We start from the raw sequence: 26896 nt of genomic DNA on the forward strand, positions 1-26896 counted from the left end.
TACAAAAGAACATAGTTAAATACTATGAGTAAGAAGTAAAATTTCGTTGCATATGTAGAGATCTACCTATCACCTAGCTTCTCTCCCAAAATAGAATAAATTATCAGATCCCAAAATATACCTCCTTAAAAATAACATGCTCCTTTAAGAATTTACGGTGATGTTTAACATGGGAAACCTTTGGATCATCTAAAATGACATGAGATTCAAGAAAACTCATTTTTAGTGTTTTTTTTACTATAGTACAATCACTACACACACATGGACGCACACATGTATAACACAAAATATGTTCAAAGGCTAACACCAAAAAACTCATTTTACAAGGTTGAAGAGAAAATCATGTAATGAACTCACACTTAAGGGCAACAATAATGTCCATCATAAACTCATCACTGAATATTCGCTCAAAAATTTGTGTACTATTAAGCAAAACTGCAAGAGAAACAAACATATATAAAAAATGGACAAAGAAATGTCAACAAAGTGACAAATTAAAATGGCATAAAAGTAAATATTGACTGATCCCTTTGACTATTTTGTAAATCATGTGAAGGCCATCCATATTTTCCAAGTCTTCATAAACTCTAAAAACATCCATGAGCTTCCCAAAAAAATCTTGCTGCATTGGAAATGTAAATTACAAAGGGAAATCTAAAATATACAGGGAGAAAAAAGGATGAAATTTACATAATTCTAATTTCTAAGGCACTCTGACATACAGATGATCAATGTGATGTGTGTAGACTTCAGAATAAAAAAACGAAAATAAATGTACTGGAATTGACTCACTACATAATCATTATAAATTTGCAAACAAGATACGCATTAGAAATTAGTAATTAACACTAGTATATAATGTTGCAAGTTAAAATCAACAACATAACCATAATGAATATCACATAAGTCTCAACTGTGATACCATACACATTAAAAACTTACTTGACAATATCATCAGGAAGTACACTTTTCTTCCAACAAATCATAAAAGAAACATGCCTCAAAATTTTTATAACTCATGGTAATCTTCATCTAAATTTATTTGATGATAAGAAAAGTCAACAACTTGTTTAAAAAAAAACTAGAAACATTATATGAATGAGAAATCATGGATGACTTAAAATAATTATCTAGTCCATCTTATCCTTTCAATCCTTTTAATTAATGGATGATCTACAACTTATAGTGAGACATTGCCAAATCATGCTAAATAAAGGTCACCAGCCTAATCTATGAAGATATCATACGCACACATGCTAGTGGTTTATTTTAGCTTACATAGCTTAAAATTAGTTCCACAAGACGCAAATGAATTGTATTGCCACTCTCAACCACCATCTGTGCACAGAAAAAAAAGATGAATTTCACTAAAGCTTGATAGATAAGTGTAAACTTTTTAACTGAAGTACAAGAATATCTACCATAAATCGTGAAAGGCATTGCACTTTACTAAAATTCAACTGAAGTACCACAATGTCAACCATAAATTGTGAAACATCTTTCTCATCAGAAGTAGAGAAGGAATGTCATACAAGAAACACCAACGAGTGTTTGTAACAAAATCATTGAAAAACAACACAAAATGAGTGTGTAACAGAAATTATTAATTTGCAAGTAAAATTGTAAGAAATAAATATCATGAATAATAGGGGAACCTTTAAATGTTCCTCAACTGTTTTGTAGACTTATTTATCTCTCCAATGTGCACAATGCTCCTAAAGTTCAGCTTTACTCTTTATCTGATTGTACTATTTCTTCGAATTTTCATTTCTTAGAAATGTATGATAAGATTACACTTGTTTGAGTTTTATCCATATCTCATCAAATCCAGACCAGAGGATATGGTCATTTGACACCTCAGGTTATTTTCAAGCAAATCTTATTTCCAATCTCTCACTTCATCTCCCTACAACGATTCTTTCCTTTCTAATAAACCAATTTGGAAATCAATTACTCCGTCAAAGGCTAAATCTCTTGTTTGAACAGTTGTACTAATCCAAATTAACACCAATGATTTACTTTAAATTTGAATAATCTTACAACTTTGTCTCCTAATTATTGTGTAATGAGCAGATTGGTGAAAACTACATTTGCCTCAAGGATTTCCAAAGGTTCCTGTGTTAGTTTTAAAGGTTTTGAAACCAATAAGATGCCAAAAGACTTTGGAATTTTGGCACCGTTCTTTGTATTTGCTTGGTGTATATGGTTGGGAAGAAAAGCTAGAATTTTCCCTATTCAAGTGAAGCCTTCATAGTTCATCTAGGATTGAGTAGTTCACTTGGCTTCTCTGTGATGTTCTGCTGAAGTTCTAATTAGAGGTGCTGATAGAGTAATAGAGTACTTCTCATTTGTTTGTAACATGATTGGCTATCTTCCACATCAGCATAGTTACAATAGTTTAATTAGTCTCTATAAGTTGTTTGGCTTCTGCAACATCAATGGAGTGAGTTCCCTTCTCTTGTAAGCCTCCTATACTTTAGCTATATAAACTGATCTCTTCTCTTTGTGTTCAAAATATCAAATAACAATTTACAAGTTTCCCAAATCTCTTTCTCTTAGAACCCTCCATCTCTGTTTTCTACAGCTACCCTAAGAGATTGGCATGTTGTGCTAAATGTTTCATTCCATTCAATTTTGGTTTAGTTTCGAAAACTTCAAATCATCTTGCATCTACATGTCTTGTTTGTTTCTTAAATAAACTCTTTGTTTATTAAAAAATTCTATAATTGTAGGCTGACACTTTTGTTTAGGATAGTTTATTAACATCAAGTTGTCAAATGATCTTTAGTTTGGCTTATATACCAGTTTGTACATCTAATGATGACCAACATTGGACTTTGTGCAAGGAATTAGACATAAGGGAAAAGGAATTGGTTAGATCAGTATAGTTAGTTAGTTAGTTAGAGGAGTTAATAAGATATAAATAAGGGGGAAGGGGCAGAAGGATTCATTCAGTTTTGTTAACATTTGTGAATTTGTGAATTAGTCAACAACCATTGTAGAAAGGGAAAACCCTTGGAAGAAAATTATCTCCTTTTCTTTGTTGTCTTTCAATATTCATAAGAAAATTATTTTGTTCTCATATTCTGCTTCTGGATTCCTAATACTGTTGAGAACTCAACCAAGAGTTAACTAAGGTGGGCTTAAAAACAAGCTACCTGTGAGGTAGAATGGGTTTGGCAGTTAAGATTTTCATTGGAAGTGATAAGGAACACTATTAAAGAAAAATAATTAGTAGTGAATCCATCATTTGAGTGTATTTATTAAAGATTCTTTTAACTTATCTGAATTTGGCATTTAATTTGTTATATTATTGGTAGTAATTGTATAAAACCAATGATAATTGTACAACAAATTTGTTTGAGAAAGTAAATAAAAAACATGAATGAATAGATTTCAATTAAATAAACTAAGGTTGTAAAGCAATTGAAACAAGTACTTCCAAAGTTCACTCAAAATTGTGAACATTAAAAGAAAAGGTCAACAATAGCCACAGTTAATCTGAATAAAATTAGATTTCAAATAAAGAGAAATTTGGAAGAACATGTGAAAATGATAAATTGCAAACAATAAATAAAAGAAAAATGGTAGAAATAAAATAACTGAGGGGATTAAGGAATATGCTTAAACCTTAGGAATCAAAGGAAGCGTTGACAATTCAACAGCGGGCAACTCCCTTGACTCACTGTTTACACTGTGAAAAAACAGTAAGGCTAAGTCCATAAAGCACCAAACAAAATAATTCTGCAATATAACCATTTCCCCTTCATTTTTAGTCTTTACCCTGTTATAAGTCCAAATTCAGATAAAACTTTGACATTTAACACAACAACACTGACATTGGTACAAATTTATCCAAATAGTCATTTATACAAAAACTAAAACAAGACAGTTTCTCACAAAAGCCATAATATATACTGCTATACACGCACTGCAATCTACACCCAAAACAATGGTTGTTGTTTTCATCTTGTTTGGTGGTTGTGCTTGGTTTCTTGGGCCAACCCTCAGCTGATTCAAGTAGTTTGTCAAATATGGGCACTTTAATGATTCAACAAATTCAGATGAGATTGAGCTTCTGTAAAGGAAACTCACCCACAATATTATCCTCTGATATGGTGAGATAATAAGATGTGTTAGTATAAGAAAATCCAACTCCCATAGGTGACTCCACAAATTACAAATTTGCTTCTACAAGGTTTTCAAATTTTGAAGTAAGCAAAATAAATCCTCAGTCTCTCCCCTTCTTAATACTTATTAGCACAGTCATAACATAAACTGTATAACAATTGATTGTCAAAAAAGGAACATACTACAAAGTCCAAAGATGGAAATAATATACAAATGTACTATGTACAAACCTTGAATCCATGAGTGTGTGTTGAAATGTAGTCCTTCCCCATTTTTGTTGACTATAAGAGGTCCAATCTCAACAATTGCACCATACCCAATAGAGGAGCATCCGGGTCCTTCCAAGCAAACAAATTAATCAAATGAAATGATATCAATATAATAGGATCTCTAATCTAGTTATAACCTTAGTTGTAAAGTGGAAAAGTATGTAATAATATGAGAATGGCGGTTGACGTGTGACAACCTTTATAGCAAAAAATCACATACCTCCACTGAGCCAGAGAAGGAGAGGCTTCTTCGATGGTTCAGATTGAGCTTCAAAAAACCAGTAGAAAAGGGCCCTTCCGTGGTTTTCATTGATAGTGAAGTAACCTGAAAAGTGTGAGACTAAGGGGCTTGAAGGTTGGCCAGGAAGATCAATTATTCAATCAAACCTATTTTATCGATGACAACATGAACAACAAACATGTGCCTGAGTACTTACCGCATGACCGTCGGAGTGAACACCAACCTTGTGGTTGCCTATGTAGACCTACACAGACAATGGCAAGGTTGCAGCGGAGTGAAGGACCAAGGTATGAGAAGGTTGCGGCGGAGTGAAGGACCCCAACAGGAACATGTCGAACGCTGACCTGAATATAACTAGAGTTTCACAACAACAAAAAAACTGATCCTATATTGGGACCAATACAAAATGCAACCCAAAAGCAGTGCACAGTAATAACGTAAACAAGTCACATAATCATGTAACGATGCCGAATTAAAAGTCATGACCAGACATAATGATGTGTCTTAATCAATGAAAATTTTACGTTACAAAGGTGCCTAATGTTCCTATGTCATCTAAATTTGTCTAATTTACATCCATTTTCCATCTTCTAGAAAATAGGCTGCCCATTTCTTGCGTAGTGTCGTGATGGTGTCAGTGTCTAATGGTGTTCCATTAAAAAAAAACTACAAAGGGGAAGAAAATAAAATTTAGTTAGTACATCAACCATTTAGGTACGATTTCATACTACACAAATTCATTTGTTACTCTAATAGAGGACATACGTTGTGGAGTTCATTTTTCAAACCGCCACTGACGATGCACCACATCTAATGCATCAATAATATCCACACTCATGTGCTCCGGGTTGTACATGGCTCTATATGCAATATAAGCGCTCAATAAATGCTGGGTCATTCCAATTGAAAACATCAGACTTATTTCAAATTTTCAAAAATATAGGGATTACAACATACCTTAGCCTCAATCCATTGAGGTGGAGGTGGAGGTGCATTGTCCTTGCCTTGGAAATTACTGCATATTTTCTTCATTGCACTAAGTTTGACAATAACAAAAGCCAAAGTTAACATGTAATGTTTTGACTGGTAAACTACAACTAATGACCAATGCTAAATTGAATAAGGTTGCGAAGTACTTGTTCACTGCAAACTTAATGTGAACATCAGGCTTTCTCCGTACAGAACAAAATCATACTACAATGTTCTCTCGTGGACACAACACAAGAAGTTGCCAATGTGCCCTGAAGTCAACAACATGAAATTCACCATCAAACTAATGCAAACATATTGATAACAACCACATTAATAGACTTACTGATTGAAGTAAGGTCCTAAGTAGATTTCTCGATGTGACTCCTTGACTCACGTTTCTATGTACTGTTGACATTCTTCACGCATGTCCTTTGTGCAGCATATAGACTGGGGCTCAAGGAAACAGTACACTGGAGCAAAACCAATGCTTGTACTCCAATCATTCATAAACCTGTTTTAAACACAATCAACAATATTATTAGACAAATATGGAGTGGACAATAAGATATGACAACCACTCAAATAATATGATTTACTTACATCATCCACAGCTGCAATATAGATATGTTTAAACATTTGTCACCTAAAATAATTTCAGTCACATCTGCATGTGTGATGAAAAAACCATTTGTGGAATTAGGTAACCCAAATTTCGCCCCATCCCATGCCAACTCCATTGGCTTTGTGTAAACCACATACGACTTCTTAACCAATTCTCCCAGTGGGTCATCTGTGGCCATAGATGTGAACCTGTTCAGCTCTCCAACAGACTTCGATGGAGGCTTATCGGGTCCCACGACCACCTATGATAATAGAAATTAGTGTACAGGTAATTATGCATATCAACAAATAGAACAGATTCATAGGAGAAAAAAACTAACCTCATTAGTTACTTTCCTAACAAGATGTGTCGGCCATGCGATGAATGTGCCAATGGCCTACTCAAGAAAATGAACCTCTGATGTAGGAATAGGGACCTCAGCGTGAGGCATGTATGTTCTGACAACATTCACCTTAACAACATCATTTGCATAACGAACATTGTGTATGGTGGATGAATTCTCGAACACTTTTCCCAAGCCCGCAAGCACAGTATTTTGCCCAACAACTATGAACAAGCCCATTAGATTGTCATCAACATTGAAAAGCTCTTTAAGTAATCCGCTTCCTTCAGGTCCAGCGCACCTTTATGCTGACACGCGCAAGTAGAGCTTGTATTTCTGGCGCCTCAATGGGGGCTGACTGATGTGATGCAATATGAGATAACTCTATTTTCAGTGCTTTTTTTAACTCTTGTTTCATTATCTCCAAGTTTTTCCATTGTTTTTCTTCAATTTCCCTCATCCAAGCCTCTTGTTGCTTCTTGTGTTCTTGTTGTACCTCCTTTCTTATCTCATCCTGTACCTCATTTCTTATGTCATCCTTAATTCCACCGATGATTTCAGCCAATTGTTATTGGTTGATCGATGGTGAGGATGTGCAAGAAGCACGTGAGGCTTGGCCAAAGTATTGGCTTATTTTGACACCTGTCCCTACGACGCGAACACAACTTGGATGCTCAGGTCGGCCAAGGGCCGTGTTGAGTATGTCCTGTCGCCCATGTGGAACAAAACTCCCCTGTGTTGCTTGTTCCTGTAATGAATCCTGCATGGATATACAATTGTTGAATTTGAATAAAATAAAGTTGACTAGGTTAGCTAACCATTATTTGGCAATGACAGTAACCAAAAAATATATGAACTCACAATTTTGTCTGCAATTTCTTGTGCCACTTCAGACGTCATTTGGCCATACCGCTTTGTGCGGGCGATCTTCCACTTCAAGTGTCTTGCAACTGAGGATGGTGGGTCGATGTTAAGTGTTGGGTTTTCAGTACACGGATGTTCCTCATGTCCACGCTTGCTCTTCTCTTCCATAAGTTTCTTGTCAAGCAGTTCATACCCCCCACGAGACAGTACGTGTAGGCAGTCATTAAATTTTTGAATTTGCTGGGCCTTCTTTCGTATACCCTTAAAAACACAAGCTTGTACTAGTCATATATATGTTACAAAACAATGAAAGCAAAAATTGAATTGATTATTGCAGATATAGAAATAGTTAAACAAACCTGCCAATTAGGGGTTTTGCGGATTTTTGCAAATTCCTCCCTTGTTTCTGGATCAAGGCCATACTTGACTATAGGATCAGATATTTGCTGACCTTCATTGTCAGCAAAGACAAATTTTGAAGTCAATGAAGACTTAAATTGCCTCCATCTTGCTGCAACTGTTGACATCACCTTCTTTTTTGCATTCTCACCTTCAGGGATATCAAATTTGCGCTGCATAACAAAAGGTGTTATGTAACAGTAGGTAAATGAATCCTTTAAAAGTAACTTAACAACAAAATCAAGAATGGAAGTGTATTTAGAATGACTTACCAAAATATCTTTCCATATTAAGCTCTTTAGATCGTCGGGGACAACATTCCAATTCGCGTGTACAATAAGAACTTTTTCCCTTGCGACAACCCCTAAATAACTGTGAAATTTCTCTTTATGAGGCCCTGACCCTTTACCTGTAGCCGGATTCACGTTCACAATTGGCCGTGGGCCATCTAAGAATCTAGTCATCAGACTTCTGAACCTCATGGATTGTCTTGTCCTTTTCAAAGTAACCTCTGGATGGTTTTCTGATTGTTGTGGGGACGTTGGTGGTGTTGCCATGGCCCTATGAAAAAAAAACAAGTGTAATAAATATGTCAAATTCAATGATGTAATAGGGTGCATGAATTTCTAAACAACTTAGCAATTTATGCATGACCAATGTTACAAATGTTAAGTAATACTTATATGGTTGTGCTTACATAGTTACGTACGAATGTTCTCCCATAAACCCTCTTCATGATCAGTACGATTTGCATATACATCATCCTCTTCCTGTTCAACAGTACTTGAAGGCATATCTTTGGAGAAAGACGGCATGTCAGTGACATCAAGTGTTGATCCATCAACATGGTGACCGATACAAATTGTTCTCCCTTGCAAAACCACCGCCCATCTAGAGTCGCATGGATCTTCTACATAAAACACACGTCGAGCTTACGCTGCCATTATGAATGGGTCGTCCTTGTAACCAACTTTTTTAAGGTCTACTAAAGTGAATCCCATTTTGTCTTTACGCACACCTGTGTTTCCATTCACCCACTTACATTTGAAAAGAGGTACTCTAAATTCACCGTAATCAATCTCCCAAATCTCTTCAATGACTCCATAGTAAGGCATGCAAGCTTCAATGGGATTATTGTCAGCAGCACTGCAAAAGTGCTCTGATTGACCATCAACAATGACCCCGCTGTTCTGCACACTACTTTTATCATCCTGGGACTTTGTGTAGAAAGAATACTGATTGATATCATATCCCTTCCAAGTTGGAACATTCATATTTGGACCCACAGCTAGCAATCTTAATGTGTCTGAAGCATTATCATCGATGAAGATTGTTTGTCTAAACCACGGTATGAAAGTTCTATTGTGCTCTTGCAACAACCTCATCATGTTCATTTTTGGGTGAATACAACACAAATGTTGTTTGTGAGCATCTATGTAAGGGATTACCTCAGCTGTGTTGAGTAATACATATAGATGAGCTTGTGCTAGCTGTTGGTGATCCATGGTTACAACATTGAACCCCCGTGTGCCCCTACCTTGAATGGTGCAGTCATGACGACTTTGAGGAAGTCCCACTGGTGTAGTCGTTTCTATATATTGTGAACAAAACTCAATAGCTTCCTCAACAACGTATCGTTCAACAATGCTAGCCTCTGGTCGATATGGATTTTTTGTATATCCTTTCAACACCTTCATTTAACGTTCAACTGGATACATCCATCGTAAAAACACGGGCCCACACAACCGAATCTCACATACAAGATGAACAATTAAGTGAACCATGATGTCAAAAAATGATGGAGGAAAATACATTTCTAATTCACATAGGATAATGGCTGCCTCGTTCTCCAAATCATCCAATTGTTTTGGGTCAATGACCTTACGACAGATTGCATTAAAGAAAAAGCACAAGCGGGTGATCGCAACCCTTACTTTTTTAGGCAATATACCACGAACGGCCACTAGCAACAATTGTTGCATTAACACAAGACAATCATGAGATTTCAAGCCAACCAACTTCAAATCATTAACTGACACAAGACTCTTGATATTGGAAGAGTATCCTTCTTTGACATTTTTAAGACAATGACAAAATTGTTTTTTCTCCTTAGTTGACATTGTGTAACATGCTGGGGGCAAATAAGTTTGCTGCCCTTGTGATTGTGGATGTAACTGTTCTCGTATACCCATATTGACCAAATTCTGTCAACATTTCAGACCATCCTTTGTCTTGCCTTTGATGTTAAGAAGGGTGCCAAGTAAACTATCACAAACATTCTTCTCCACATGCATAACGTCGAGACAATGCTGAACATGTAGATTGGTCCAATAAGGAAAATCAAAGAACATTGACCTTTTCTTCCAAATGTTCTTGTTAGCATGATCCTTTCGTTGTGTCTTACCAAAAACAGTTACGATGTCTTTCACCCGATCATACACTTCATGGGGAGCTAACGGTTCTGGGGGTTCTTTAGTCTCTTGGCTACCATTAAATGCTTTCTTCAATCATCGATAGGGGTGATAATGTTTTAAAAACCTACGGTGCCGTGTATAAATTGTCTTCTTCCCATGTTTAAGTTGGATGAAACTTGTGTTTTGCTCACAAATTGGACAAGCTTGGTGACCTTTCACACTATATCCACTCAAATTCCCATAAGCTGGAAAGTCATTAATGGTGCAAAATATCATCGCATGCAACCTAAAAGTCTCACCCTGATTTGCATCATACACATCAACCCCGTCTACCTAAAACTTACGCATGTCTTCAATCAAAGGAGTAAGGTACATATCAATATCGTTTCCTGGCTGTCTTGGACGTGATATCATCATAGACAACATAATGTATTTGCGCTTCATGCATAACGAAGGAGGAAGGTTGTAAATCATTAGCAACACAGGCCATGAAATGTGATTAGTGGACAAGTTACCAAATGGATTCATGCCATCCGAAGAAAGACCAAGTCGAAGGTTTCTTGGTTCGGCTCCAAATTCAAGATACAAGTGATCAATTGTCTTCCACTGTGGAGAATCAGCCGGATGTCGGAGAAACCCATCGTTTATTATGTCAACTGCATGCCATTTAAGGTTAGAAGCATCGTGTGCAGTAGCAAACAATTGCTTAAACCTTAGTATAATTGGAAGGTACCAACAAACCTTTGCTGGATTAGGGTTGGTTGTGACTACATCATCAATGTATTCCCCGTCGTTTTGTTTGCATCGTGATACCTCACATGTTGGGCAATTCCATAATTCTGCAAACTCTTTTCTGTACAACACACAATCATTACGGAAGCATGAATCTTCTTGTACTTTAGACCCACAGGACATAATATCTTCTTAGCCTCGTAGAGACTATTTGGTAACTTTTTATCATTGGGAAGCATATTCTTCAATAAGACAAGCAACTCAGTCAGACTTTTGTCACTCCACCCAAATCTAGCCTTCAAGTTGACCAAAGCTAGCACTGCAGATAACCGAGTGAAGGTTGTGCACCCCAAATACAATGGTAACTTGGAATCTGTTTCCAAATCTTCATAATAGGGTGCATGAGCTTGCAAAAATCCCTCTTGCCCAAGATCACGTATCATGTCTTCCATTCGATCTTCAGTTTCTACATGTACCACCTCATTGTCGATGGCTGTTGAGACCTCTGGCAATTCACCGAGCCATATCCAATTTTTATAACTCCGAATAAAGCCGTCACAAATTAGATGTGATCTAATGACAAATAATGCCTGACACCTTCCATTCACATAGTTTACGCACGGGCAGAAATACTTTCCACCCACAGCTGGTGCATGTTGTTGTGCAAACTTCAAGAAATCTTCAACCCCATTTTCATACTCGTCACTTATGCGTGGTGCTTGAATCCAACTTCTATACATGTTTTTTGTTCTACAAGAGGGCATCTGTTATGGCATATGCATGACAATCTCACTTTTTTTATATGAAGGTCAGGTCCTATCCCATTCAGGAAAAAACTTTTTTGCTTCATTCATATGTACAAGTTAAGTATGTTATGCTAAATTTGATGAAATTTTGGTAGCATTTCGCATTGGTCTCCAAATACACAAAATGAAAGCGGTCACCTAAATTGACCGCAATCAAGTATGCACCTGGAGAACAAAGCAATACGCAATAAACCAAAATCAAATCAAATATACCACAACATACTTAACCTATAACTATGAATGAAGTAAAAAAAAAAAGAGTTCCCAAACTGTCCGAACGGACAATTCAAGAATCCATACCACAACTAATCCAAACTATCCGTATTAATCATGGTATGGAATCTCAAACGGGAAACTAGGGTTCACTCACAATGCACATATTTTTTATGAACAATAATAGTAATTTATGGAACAACAAACTTACAATCCAAATAAAATTCCTATTGACTTACATACCTAGATAGATGGCTGCAGTAATGGAAGCTTCAAATACTATCAGTTTTCTCGTGGGTTAACCAAGAAAGTGTGAATTGTCCAATACAGAACTCATAAATTGCAGCCACGGAAACCACAACAATGTGTAGACAATTGTGAAGCACAACAAATTATACATCGTTTATCAGCAGCTGATGAAAATATAAATAAAATCATACATTGCTAACTTAATTGACAAACAAATTTTATGATAATACAAGTGTTGAACCATATACAGAGGTGCATACTTTTATGGCAGGAGATTTGTGTAACCCAACGAATGTTGAATATTTTTAAATGTTGTATGGATTAATGAAGAAGGTTACAACTCTGGGTTATAATTGTAATACCAAAGTAGGATTGATACATTCCTTATCTCTAGAGATTGGTTCCACACTTGGCTGGGGTGCTTACAATGTGTAGATAGAAATGTATCAAACCATGGTTGAATTCCATTTTGAATTCACTAGTACTGGTTTTCTGATTGCTCAGTCTTGCCATACCATGTCTAAAGTCAAACAAAGGATGACTATGGTTGGTAGTTTTAAAGAGGTCCTTATTTATTATACGATAGATTTAAAAAGGTCAACTTTCAAGTAGTTGTGTTGGTGATCTAATCATAGGATTTGGTCAGTAATTTTCTGTCTCACATTTTGTGGTTATAGTTTTCAAGTGTGAACCATGTTCATTAGTAAGATGAAACTGCAAATAACATGACTTGGTATTGACTTGTTTGTGTTAGCTAATTATGCTGTATATTTACCATGTCTTTGTCATTTCTTGTTAGTTATTATAGACATAGTCAATCTGCATAACAAAGAACAGTACTAACCAAACAAAAATCAGCAGGCTTTAAAAAAGTGTGTGGAAGAGAACAACGGAGAACAACTCCAATGTCATTCATAGATTGAGGCTTTCAATTTATGGCATGTGAAACTAGTAATTAACTTTTATAATTTCAAGATGTTTACTTTAATCTTAGGTTCATCCTTGTGCAAAAACATATCAAAAATTCAAATTCATAATTATTAATTATATTAAAATAATTTCATATTAGCTTATTCAACCCTTGGTACCCGTTGAATTGTTTGAACATGGGACAGAAAAAGTGAAAAAAATAGAAATTCTATGGGCAAAAAAAGTATTCACTTGATATAATAAACCATTCAGTATCTAGGTCAATTGGTGCAAAATTATCCTACTTTAATTAAAAGATTTGAATTTAAGTCTTAAATATATAATTATATTAAATATTTTAAAAAATAGAATTATCACCCGTAACCCATAATTCTATCCGACTTAAATAATATTATTTATTGCCTCTGGTGGAGGAGGATGCATATCATCTATATAAAAAACAATCACTTAGTATAATGAAAAATAACACAAGAACCTGCAACAAATTAAGGTTTTCATCTCCCCTGCCTAAAAAATCAGGTTGGGAGTGGGTGGTAAAACGATTCCAGGAAGTGATAAAACGATATGCATATTCTCTTTTTTATTTTTTGTTATACTATTAGGGTCTAAATATTATTTAGCATGATTGTATTATTTTTTCTCAATGTTTCTCTCAAATCAGATAACACATTTTTTAGAACTTTTTTCTTTATTTAGCATGATTGGAGACACATGAATTGGAGGAAGATGCGACTGACTAATAATGGTTTATATTTTCTTCCGTAGTTTTTTAATTTATATTTTTGGTTTTGTTGTTGTTATTTAACTAGGGAACTCATCATTCTAGTAATTACAAATTTGTGGGATCAGGTTTGTTGATTTTTGTACAATGCTTGTATTTATACTACCTATGTTTGTCTAATAATTCCTGACTTTAGACTTTTACTTAGATTCTTTGTTGTTCCCAAACAGTGTTATAAGACAGGGTGGGTACCACAGATGAGGTTGGGTCTTTGTCACCTGGGCCATCTAGGACTGAGAAAGACCATAGTTGTACTGGTCAGCATGTTGAAGAACAGATATATCTCCACCATTCAAGAATACAAGTTAATTATTTATGGTCTAAAACTTGTGTTTTAGTGGACGTTTCAGTTTCAGAATGTGCAAGAGAACTAATTCCTTCTTATAATGAAATTATGCTAAGCCAGTTGTCCAAGTTCATTGTCATTTGCAGGAGAGAAAATGAAGTCACTGTCAAACCATGTCTGGTAATTAAAGTTTCTAGTATTGGAGTGTTAACAAATTCTGCATCTGATGGTTATTGTTCTCTTTCTGGAGTAACCATAACCCAACCCAAATACCTTCCATTCATTCATATATAATCCAAAACCTACAGTATTATATCTAGTACACCTAAAATTAAAATTACATACACTGTAAACACATAAATACAGGCAAACACAAATTTCCCTAATCACACAAAATAAAAAATTGTTAGCATGAACATAAATAATCTTCAATCCATTCAACTGAATTTACTTAAACAACATCACCCTAAGTAACAACTATATATGAGCATGCATTAACCAGATAAAATCAACAAATACACACTGACCCGTTTGCAGCCCAGTGAAGTATGTATCAGTTGTTGTTCAAATATCTTCCCTGCAACCACCATTACCAAACAACAACAACAAAAAAAGGTTAAGTTATGTTGAACCCACGACGTCTGTTGAACACTAAGGCAACCTTAATTTGACTAAAAGAAGGTAATTTTTTCACTAACCTGGTTTCTTGACTCCAATGTCCTTGTTGACAAACTGCCACTCCTTGATGCAAACTAATTTGTTCACGAACTTTGAAGTTCGAGCCGGGAAGTTCCTCGACGTCGTGGGGTTGATTGGAAGGAGAAGAGGCTAGCTTGGCCTACAGTGTCAAAGATGGTAGGGACTAAACTATATTTTTATTGTCATTTTACACTAAAATAGACTAAACTGAATCATATTTTGCAAAGTAGGGACTAAAATATTTTTTTTAAGTTAAAAAACGCTTACAATTTTAACGAAAAAAGTTAGAGTTTACTCCATACAAATCACATTCAATTTCTCACATTTTCAACACTTGATCATAGTTTTTCATTAATAAGCATCTTCTTACCACCACTTTCATGTAGTGCCAACTTCATCGTAAATAAAAAGTATACAATACATGGCAAGGATACCCATGAGAGAGTGGATAGTAGTGACTCATGACTCATCTTAAGTTCTTTGCTATTGCAGAGTAGAATGAGGACTTTAAAAGAAAATTGGAGGAAAAAAGTAAAGAAATCTATAGTTAAGTAGAAGCAACCTCCGTAACTCCTATAATACAAAACATAGAGACTACAAACTTTAAAGTGGGTCTCTTCATTTCCAAATTATTTACAAAATGATTCAAATACTTAAGGCCCATCCTTATAGAGAAAGAAAAGGTGAAAGGTGACAATTAATTTTCTAATGCGAGACCTAATTAGCAGAGTATACTCACATGGGTACCGGGTTGATATCCAATTGACCGAAACTGAGGCTATTTCTTTATTTTTAACAATTTTAAAGTTTTCAAAAATAGAGGTTTTACAAATTCAATCGCCCTTTTACATTCAATTTTTCAGACACTTCATATCCAACAAGCTTACAAGAGCATGGGAAAGTTAGATAGAAAGTACGTACAACTGATATGTATAGCATATTAGATTGTTTTCATTGGTGAAAAAGCCGCATCTTTATTTATCCAGGATGTGTATAATTTTAGGTTTTGTCATTTTTTTATGGGTACAACTTCTTTCTTTAAATTCTTCTACCAATTATCTTTACTTGCTTGTATTTATTTGTTTAGAAGCTATACTAAAAATTAGTTATGGACTTGCGGGAGTTGGTTCATGAGTTCTAAAACTCTTGCCAGGAAACTAATATTACTTGGCTAGAGCAAAACTAATATTACTCTTGACAAATTTTCCTACTAGGTAGACAAGTATCCAGAGGTTATAAGTAGTATATACTGGTTTATGTTTGACAAATTTCCTTATAATATGTCTTCAAAATTCCAAATTAACTATATATAATTATTCTAGTGCACAACAAGTTTTAGTTACTCATTGATCGAGGCCGTACCCGAATCAAATAAACATGAAAATCCAGTAACTAGGAAGTGATCCTAGGTCGTTTCCCAACGAGCAGTGACAAGCCAAATGTTCATAATATACTTGCAGTAACAGTAACGATGGGGGGGGGGGGTTTGGTTGTTTGGTAATTAAAGAGCAGAACAAATAAAATGGAATACGAAACTACTAATATTAAAAACGGGTTGTTTCCTCTGATTCAGAAGCCACTCTCTTATCCTGGGTTATGGAGAATTCGTCCCTAACAGTCAACCACTTAATCCAACCCTATTTCAATTTACTAAGCGAAAATCAACTTAGGGTTTTCAATACGTGATTAGGCACCACATACACCAGTTAGCCCTTCGTCCATTAAGCATGAACGCAAGTTAGGCTCAGAGGCAATTAATCGAACATGAAGCGTGCACTGATTAATATTCACGAAATTGGGATAACTGGTGAAGGGAAAACTGCCAGGAAACCACATTACAAACGAAACCTCAAAGAGAGTTGGGCTTCGTCCTCAAAAGGAAACAACACCAGAAAATCTAGCCTTCCATGGATTCAAACAGAAAACGCAAATGAAACATGAAGCAGAAACGTAAATGAACAAGAACCTAAATGAACAGAAACGTAAATGAACAGAAACGTAAATGAAAGTAGAAGAAGAAGCAAGAATGAACTCGTAATTAGAAGCAGAAAACGGAAATTTGCATTAAGAACGAAAACTGTAACAAGGGAACAGAAAAACGTGAAAACCTAAAACCAAAGCTCTGAATAATGAAAATAGCATAACAGACTGCCTTCACGAATCCCAAGGCAGCTATTTAAAAAGAGTCACTCAAAGTCACTGGGCCCTATTACAATACTCTGGCCCAAAACGAAATAAACACTGAACAACATAAAATAAAATTGCGAAATTTCCTAATTAGAAATTAACTAAGGTAAGCGCTGCTTTATTTGCCCTCTTCAAGTCCACAACCAAAATCCGGATTAAGCCCAATGTTTCATTAATTCCTGAAATTAGATTAAAAACATCAAATTAGCTAAATGAGCCCAAATAATAAAACTGCCTAATTAATTGACAATTAAGATCAATCAATGATTAAAATGGTGCAAAAAGGGTTTAGAAAATAGAAGAAAATGATGGCACATCAAAACCCCCCATACTTAGCCTTTTGCACTCCTGGGAAAAATGAAACAAAGAACAAAATCCAAGGATATCAAAGAGAGACAAACAAAAACATTCATATATTTCTCAATGAACATCAAGGAATGAAAGGAATGGGTAACATTTAACATAAGGAGATCCAAAAAGTCAAGACATTCATGAAAATCATCCAAGCAACCCAATCATGGCAAAATAGTTAATCAGCTTAAGAATGAAAAGTGATAAAGCCTCACAAGATATACACTCTATCTCTCAAGTGTCTAGGCTACTATTTACCCTCAAAGCACCCATGAAAGCAAACACCACATAGACTTGGCAAGATTCTAAAATTGACAATCAACCCACAAACACAAGCACATGAGGATCAAAAGGTCTTTTAAGGTTGTAATGGGGCCAAGGACAAGGTATGGAGAAATATGGAATAAGTGGCTAAATCCCAAAGGAATAGAGGAGCAATGGGGAATAAGTGCATATTAAGAAAAAAAATAAGAAAATAAAAAGAAGTAAAGATAAAATTTAAACATGAAGAGTAGAACCAAGAGTTTCATCATTCTTGTGCCATTTAAGATCTTATTCACTCAACTTTGTTGCTTTTCTTTTTCTTTTTTCGAATTTTTTTTTTCGATTTTTTTTTAGAACCCTATAGCCTTTGAGAAACAACATTTCATTCAGCATGTCCAACATTTAACCAATATACAATGTACATCAAGTATGGCCCAGAATACATCATGAAGCATAGCCAACAAAACAAGTTGTCCAATGAAACAAAAACCCCCCACACTTATTCCCAAAACAATTCCAAAGCTCAAAAATTCCTTAAGGATATGGTGATATCATGGTTTTTCACTTAAGGCTTGTAGTGAGCTTCAAAACAAGGAAAGGGAAACAAGGCTCAAAAAGGGCTATCAAAGGAATTAATTCAAGGTAAGTCCATTTGGCTAGAACCTTATAAGAACAAAATTGCCTCAATCATTTCCAAATATGCATGTGAATTAGGACGCATCAACAAGAATCAAGCCAAGGATATTGTGCAAGCAATCAATGGGGAAAAACACACCAAATGATTATGATGATGGATGGCTCAAATTCTCACAAAGGTAAACTCATCACTTTCAAATTGAGCTTTCAAAACTATCATGACATGTAGAGAAGAATCAAGGATTTCAAGTCACAAAATGTCAAGAACTTTTATTTTCAAAACAATTACCCATTTCTTGAACATATCCTATAATTCAAAGAAAAACATGCAAAATCGTACGTGCACACAAAATTGACCCAAAATATTAAACTAAAAATCCGACGAAACTAACAACATTAACAAATTAACACAACTAACAAATTAACAAAACCAACAAAACTAGCAAAACCAAAGAATACTCCCCCCCATACTTAAACAACACATTGTCCTCAATGTAGCACAATTAAAAGATTAAAAACAATTAAATCGTCAAAGAGAATCGGACAAGTGTAATAAAAGCAAAGAAGGAGATAGGAAAAGAAAAACTCCCTAAGTCATGGTGGAGGAAGAGTAGGGTGGAGTAAGGAAGTCTCTTCCACCACTACGTCCACTAAAGAAGGGTTCGTGAGGAATGGCTTAAGTCGATGTCCGTTGACCTTGAAGCTCTTGTTTGTGGAGTCGCTTTTGATCTCAACTGTACCATAAGGAAAAACATTAGTAACAACAAAAGGACCAATCCACTTAGATCTCAACTTACCACTCATGAGTCCAAGCCTAGAATTATACAATAACACTTTTTGCCCAACCACGAAGTCTTTTTTAACTATCATGCTATCATGGAACTTCTTGGTCTTTTCTTTGTAGAACTTGGCATTCTCATAGGCTTCTAGGCGGATTTCATCTAACTCACTCAGTTGCAACTTTCTTTCCTCACCAGCTTGATCCATAGAGAAGTTGCAAGTCTTCACTGCCCAGTAAGCTTTGTGCTCAATTTCTACTGGAAGATGACATGCCTTTCCAAAGACAACCCGATAAGGAGACATTCCTATGGGTGCTTTGTAGGCAGTCCGATGTGCCCAGAGAGCATCATCAAGCCTGGTACTCCAATCTTTCCTGCTTGGCTGCACAATCTTCTCTAAAATTCGCTTGATTTCTCGGTTAGAAATTTCTGCCTGACCATTGGTCTGGGGGTGGTATGGTGTGGATACCCTGTGTACCACCCCGTACATTTTAAGCAGGGAATGCATTGTCCTGTTGCAAAAATGGGTTCCTTGATCACTAACAATTGCTTTAGGTACTCCAAACCTGCAAAACATATTAGACCTGACAAAGTCTGCGACAACTTTAGCATCATTAGTTCTAGTGGGCTTGGCTTCCACTCATTTTGAAACATAGTCAACTGCAAGGAGAATGTAAACATAACCAAAAGAGACAGGAAAAGGACCCATGAAATCTATACCCCAGACATCAAACACCTCACAGAATAGCATAGGTTGCTGAGGCATTTGTTGTCGCCATGTAAGTGTATTTCCTGCTCTCTGACACTGCTCACAAGTGCTGCAGATCTTCCACGCATCTTTAAAGATGGTGGGCCAATAAAAACCACAATCAAGCACTTTGCGAGCTGTCCTTTGAACACCCAGATGACCTCCCGGTGCAGAAGAATGACAGAACTGCAGGACTGAGTCAGTCTCATGATCTGGAATGCACCGTCTAATGACCTGATCACTGCACAATTTCCACAAGTAGGGGTCATCCCAGATAAAATGCTTAGCATCACTTTTAATTTTATCTTTTTGGGCCTTAGATGCTAAGGGAGGAAAAATAGAGGCAACTAAATAATTGACAATGTTAGCAAACCAGGGAGTAGAAAGAGAGTCAGAAATACTATACAATATATACAAATGATCATCCGGGAAATCATCCCGAATAGGTGAATTTGCATCAGATACACGTTCGATCCGACTCAAATGATCAGCAACTAGATTTTGTGCTCCGCTCCTATCTCGGATCTCCAAGTCAAACTCTTGGAGCCAGAGCATCCATCGGATCAACCTAGGCTTAGAATCAGCCTTCTTCAACAAGTACTTTAAAGCTGCATGATCAGTATAAACAATAATGCGGGTACCAAGCAAATAAGATCGAAATTTTTCAAGAGCAAAAACTATGGCTAGAAGCTCCTTCTCAGTAGTAGTATAATTTGCTTGGGCAGCATCTAAAGTCCTAGAAGCATAGTATATCACCCTGGGCAATTTATCAATTTTCTGAGCAAGGACAGCCCCCAATGCATAATTTGATGCATCACACATAAGCTCAAAAGGGGCTGTCTAGTCGGGTGCCTGGATGATGGGAGTGGTAGTCAGCGCTCTTTTGAGGCAATCAAAAGCCTCTTTGCATCTGTCATTAAAGTCAAACTCCACCTCCTTTTGCAACAAATTGGACAATGGAAGGGCTACTTTGCTAAAATCCCTTATAAAGCGCCTGTAGAATCCCGCATGACCAAGAAAAGATCGCACCTCTCGCACACAAGAGGGGTAAGGCAATTGTGAAATAACAGAAATTTTTGCAGGATCTACTTCAATACCCTTATTGGAAATAATGTGGCCTAAAACTATACCTTGCTCAACCATAAAATGACATTTTTCAAAATTTAGAACAAGGTTAGTTTCAATGCATCTATTCAAAACTTTTTCCAAACTATTCAAACAACCAACAAAAGAGGATCCATATACAGTGAAATCATCCATAAACACCTCTATGCAATTTTCTAAAAAATCACTAAAAATACTAATCATGCACCGCTGGAAGGTACCAGGGGCATTGCACAGGCCGAAAGGCATCCTCCTATAAGCAAAAGTGTCGAAGGGGCAGGTGAATGTGGTCTTTTCCTGATCCTCAGGAGCAATAGTAATTTGCATATAACCAGAAAAACCATCAAGGAAACAGTAGTGGGATTTACCTGCCAGGCGTTCAAGCATCTGGTCAATGAATGGCAGGGGAAAATGGTCCTTTTTGGTAACCTGGTTCAGCCTCCTATAGTCAATGCAGACTCTCCAACTGTTTTGCACCCGAGTAGGAATTAGCTCCTCCTTCTCATTTTTTATCACTGTGAGGCCGGTCTTCTTCGGGACTACCTGGACGGGACTCACCCATTGGCTGTCGGAGATAGGATAAATGATTCCAGCTTGCAAAAGCTTGGTTATCTCCTTCTTCACTACATCAAGAATCACCCGGTTGAGTCTTCTCTGTGGCTGTCTTACTGGTTTAGCTCCATCCTCTAAATTTATTCGATGCATACTTGTGGATGGGCTAATACCAGGAATGTCCGCCAGGGTCCAGCCTATAGCCTTCTTATGCTTCTTGAGAACTGACAACAACTTCTCCTCTTGCTCATCAACAAGGGAGGCAGATATAATCACTGGAAAACTCTTGCTATCATCTAAGTAAGCGTATTTTAAATTTGATGGCAGAGGCTTTAATTCTGGTGTGGTCGGTTGGACAGTGGTAGAAGGAGATGGTTTCTCAGCCTTTACCTCATAAAGAAAATCAGAGGTATGTGTACTTCCTGAAACATGGTTAGTCTTATCTGACTCTATAAAATCAATCTCAAGAGGTAAAACACCACCACCAGACATGCAATCAATATCACTCTCAAATTCACTCTCAGCATCAAATTCAGACATGATCAAGTACAATTTCAGACTCAATGCATGAAGAGTGAGAGGCATGCAGATTAGAATAAAGATCAGTCATGTATTCATCAACAACATGGTCAATTATTTCAGCACGAAATACAGAAAGATCTTCAGATGGGTATTTCATAGCATCCAGAATATTAAAACGAACAGTTATATCACCAAACTCCATGGATAGTGTGCCTGCATAAACATCTATCTTAGTTCTAGCAGTTTTCATAAAGGGTCTGCCTAGAATGATGGGAACTGATCCTTGAGAGAATCCATCTTCCATATTCAAAATATAAAAATCAACAGGGAAAATCAGTTCACCAACTCTAACTAAGACATCTTCTATGAAACCAACAGGGTAGGCAACACTTCTATTAGCGAAATGAATTACCATATCAGTTGACTGCAAGGGACCTAAAGATAGAGAACTAAAAATAGACAGAGGCATAACACTAACAGAAGCTCCTAAATCTAGCATGGCATTGTCAAACTTACTATTCCCTATAATACAAGGTATGCTGAATGTACCTGGATCTTTGCATTTTTCAGGAATTTGAGGAACAGATTTACCAATCAATGCAGAGACATTTCTGCCCATGCTAATCCGTTCACTTCCTTTAAGCTTCCGCTTATTTGTGCACAGCTCCTTCAAGAATTTGGCATATCTTGGAATTTGCTTTATTGCATCCAACAGAGGTATGTTTACCTCTACTTTTCTAAACGTTTCCAAGATCTCTTTCTCTGCCTCTTCCATTTTTTTGTTGGAAACTGCTCTTGGAGGGAATGGAAGAGGGGGAATGTGCTGCTTCTGCAAATCAGAATTACCTGTGGAAGAAGATTCACCTGCACAGAAATTGTTAGGTAAATTTTTGTCATCACCTTTTTCTGGAGTAGAGTGAAGTTTGGCAGGTTCATTTGCAGATGAGGAAGGTGCTACAGGTTGAGGTCCTTGACACTGCTTTCCCGACCTCAATGAAATGGCACTGACATTTTTGGGATTTTGGACAGCTTGAGAAGGCAGCTTGTCAGAATTCTGGGACTGTTGTTGATTCAATTGGGTAGCCAATTGTCCCATCTGATTGGTTAAGCTCTGAATGGAGGCTCTGGTCTCTTGCTGAAACTGCATGTTTTGCATAGTCATTTGCCTCACAAGTTCTTCGAGGGAAGGTTGTGGAGGGGCCTCAACTGTTGGTTGTTTCTGGGGTTGTTGCTGTTGTTGGATTGGTGGAGGAATGTATGGTCTGCTTGGGCCAGCAGCATTTTGGAAGGAAGGAGCAGGCTGCTGTTGTTGTTGTTGAGGGCTGGACCATCTGAGGTTAGGGTGATTCCTCCATCCAGGGTTGTATCTGTTGCTGGAGAGGTCATAATTGTTCTGCTGTGGTTGATTTTGCTGCTGAGGTTGAGGAGGTCTATTGTAAATATTTGCAGCATAAGCTTCAGGCTGCTCGATTTCTCCAGGTTGCTGCATGGAAGGTCAAAGGTCTGTATGGTGGTTAGCAGAGGAGCACAAACCACAAACCCTTGCAACAGGTACAGATTTCTGATTCAAGGCCAGCTGGGTTACCAAGTTAACCAATGCATCCAGTTTTCCTTCAAGCTTCTTAGTCTCAGATGATGCAGCTGAGTTTGTAGCTACCTCATGCACTCCTCTAATGACTATGGCATCATTTCTGGTGCTAAACTGCTGAGAGTTGGAAGTCATCTTCTCAATTAAATTTCTGGCTTCAGCAGGAGTCATGTCTCCAAGGGCTCCACCACTGGCAGCATCTATCATACTTCTCTCCATATTACTGAGTCCTTCATAAAAATATTGGAGAAGAAGTTGTTCTGAAATCTGATGGTGGGGGCAACTGGCACATAGTTTCTTAAATCTCTCCCAGTACTCATACAGGCTCTCTCCACTGAGTTGTCTAATACCTGAGATATCCTTCCTGATGGCTGTGGTCCTGGAAGCAGGGAAATTTTTTTCTAAGAATACTCTCTTAAGGTCATCCCAACTCGTGATGGACCTTGGAGCAAGGTAATACAGCCAGTCCTTTGCCACTCCCTCTAATGAATGAGGAAAAGCCTTCAGAAATATGTGATCCTCTTGGACATCTGGGGGTTTCATGGTGGAGCAGACAATGTGAAATTCTTTCAAATGTTTGTGCGGGTCTTCACCTGCAAGGCCATGAAACTTTGGAAGCAAATGAATCAGTCCAGTTTTAAGAACATATGGGACATCCTCATCAGGGTATTGGATGCACAAGCTTTCGTAGGTGAAATCAGGTGCAGCCATTTCCCTTAGAGTCCTCTCACGGGGTGGAGGTTGTGCCATGTTCTCAGAATGTGCAAAATCAGAATGCTCAGAATCAGAATGCTCAAAATTATAATGCTCAAGATCAGGATGTTCAAAATCACCAATAACAGAATGCACAGATTCACCAGTAATGGAATGCTCAGAATGATCAAAAGGTATAAAATGATGCCTAACTAATCTATGAAATGTCCTATCTATCTCAGGATCAAAGGGTTGTAAGTCAGATGGATTGCCTCTAGTCATACACTACATTCAGCATGCACACAACTAGTTGCCTTGTCATGTAAATAAAGGTGTAGGTTTGAACTACAGCTACCCTCAAATGATATCCAAATGACTTGAAATTTTGTGAGCAACCTTATAAAATTATGAGAAGAAAGCACAAAAAATTTCAGACAAAAATTCAAAGTCTAACTATGAAAGCTAAAATTGGTAGGTTAAGAAAAATAAGTGAATAAAACTTGAAAAATAAAAAACTTTTGACAGAACACACATTAAACAAAATACCAGGACACTAAACACTAACACACATACTAACACAATACTAACAATTAAACATAAAACACGAAAGGATTAAACACACAACACTAGCTAGCTATTATGAACCTTTGGACACTGCTCCCCGGCAACGGCGCCAAATTTGATCGAGGTCGTACCCGAATCAAATAAACATGAAAATGCAGTAACTAGGAAGTGATCCTAGGTCGTTTCCCAACGAGCAGTGACAAGCCAAATGTTCATAATATACTTGCAGTAACAGTAACGATGGGGGGGGGGGGGTTTGGTTGTTTGGTAATTAAAGAGCAGAACAAATAAAATGGAATACGAAACTACTAATATTAAAAACGGGTTGTTTCCTCTGATTCAGAAGCCACTCTCTTATCCTGGGTTATGGAGAATTCGTCCCTAACAGTCAACCACTTAATCCAACCCTATTTCAATTTACTAAGTGAAAATCAACTTAGGGTTTTCAATACGTGATTAGGCACCACATACACCAGTTAGCCCTTCGTCCATTAAGCATGAATGCAAGTTAGGCTCAGAGGCAATTAATCGAACACGAAGCATGCACTGATTAATATTCACGAAATTGGGATAACTGGTGAAGGGAAAACTGCCAGGAAACCACATTACAAACGAAACCTCAAAGAGAGTTGGGCTTCGTCCTCAAAAGGAAACAACACCAGAAAATCTAGCCTTCCATTGATTCAAACAGAAAACGCAAATGAAACATGAAGCAGAAACGTAAATGAACAAGAACGTAAATGAACAGAAACGTAAATGAACAGAAACGTAAATGAAAGTAGAAGAAGAAGCAAGAATGAACTCGTAATTAGAAGCAGAAAACGGAAATTTGCATTAAGAACGAAAATTGTAACAAGGGAACAGAAAAACGTGAAAACCTAAAACCAAAGCTCTGAATAATGAAAATAGCATAACAGACTGCCTTCACGAATCCCAAGGCAGCTATTTAAAAAGAGTCACTCAAAGTCACTGGGCCCTATTACAATACTCTGGCCCAAAACGAAATAAACACTGAACAACATAAAATAAAATTGCGAAATTTCCTAATTAGAAATTAACTAAGGTAAGCGCTGCTTTATTTGCCCTCTTCAAGTCCACAACAAAAATCCGGATTAAGCCCAATGTTTCATTAATTCCTGAAATTAGATTAAAAACATCAAATTAGCTAAATGAGCCCAAATAATAAAACTGCCTAATTAATTGACAATTAAGATCAATCAATGATTAAAATGGTGCAAAAAGGGTTTAGAAAATAGAAGAAAATGATGGCACATCACTCATCATAAATGCATATCATCTCAATTCTCAAGTAACATACAGTTATAACCTTAGCAAAGGCAACAAATGACATTATCTACACAGGACCTAATATTAAGCATTATCAAGAAACTATTTAAAGAGTAGCAACTAAAAAATAGCTAGATAAAAGAATAAAGTGTTTTATTAAAGTTTCAAGTTTATATGTTGAAAATTACTTTTCTGTTCAAGTATGTGTCACAGATTATGGATTAGAAATTAAAAGTATATTATATTGTTTTAACTTTCAAAACTCATATAGCTAGTTCCATTTTCTCAATTTTTGCCATCATAGTTTTTCCAGATTACATTTTATTTTTGTTGGTACAATTTTAACTTGATTCCTGATGACATGGACTATGCAGAAAGATTAACAGGGGCATGGCATGACACAAAATTAGAAGCACCCTTTAGTAAATGAAAAATAAAATCAAAATTCTAAGCCAGTGGAAAACAGGACAACACCACGGAGTGGTAAAAAAAGTAATGATCACTAGTAAGAAAAAATGCTCATAACAAAGAGGAAGGTGGGCCTTCTGTGTTGAAAATTATGAGCAGAGAATTCCAAATGGAAAAAGATAGAGTTCAAAGTTCACTTCACTTATAAGTAAAAAAAAAAAACCTTAAACAAAGTCAAACATTTTAACTAAATTAAGTGAAGTCAACTGTGAGCTGTAAATAT

The 26896-nt window shown here is 36.6% G+C and overlaps 1 long non-coding RNA gene and 1 other non-coding gene across 2 annotated transcripts; one reads left to right on the forward strand and one right to left on the reverse strand.

Moving 5' to 3' along the window:
• Nucleotides 1-5462: 5462 nt before the first annotated feature.
• LOC114384461 lies at nt 5463-5830 on the reverse strand. The gene is made up of 3 exons (XR_003660699.1): nt 5778-5830; nt 5599-5677; nt 5463-5501 (listed from the first exon to the last, which is right to left on the reverse strand). It is a non-coding gene; the product is annotated as an uncharacterized LOC114384461 (long non-coding RNA).
• An 18096-nt stretch (nt 5831-23926) lies between these two features.
• Nucleotides 23927-24033, forward strand: LOC114385608. The gene has a single exon (XR_003660973.1). It is a non-coding gene; the product is annotated as a small nucleolar RNA R71 (small nucleolar RNA).
• Nucleotides 24034-26896: the final 2863 nt, after the last annotated feature.

The sequence above is a fragment of the Glycine soja genome, chromosome 14 (genome assembly GCF_004193775.1).
Source record: "Glycine soja cultivar W05 chromosome 14, ASM419377v2, whole genome shotgun sequence".
NCBI classification, from domain to species: domain Eukaryota; kingdom Viridiplantae; phylum Streptophyta; class Magnoliopsida; order Fabales; family Fabaceae; genus Glycine; species Glycine soja.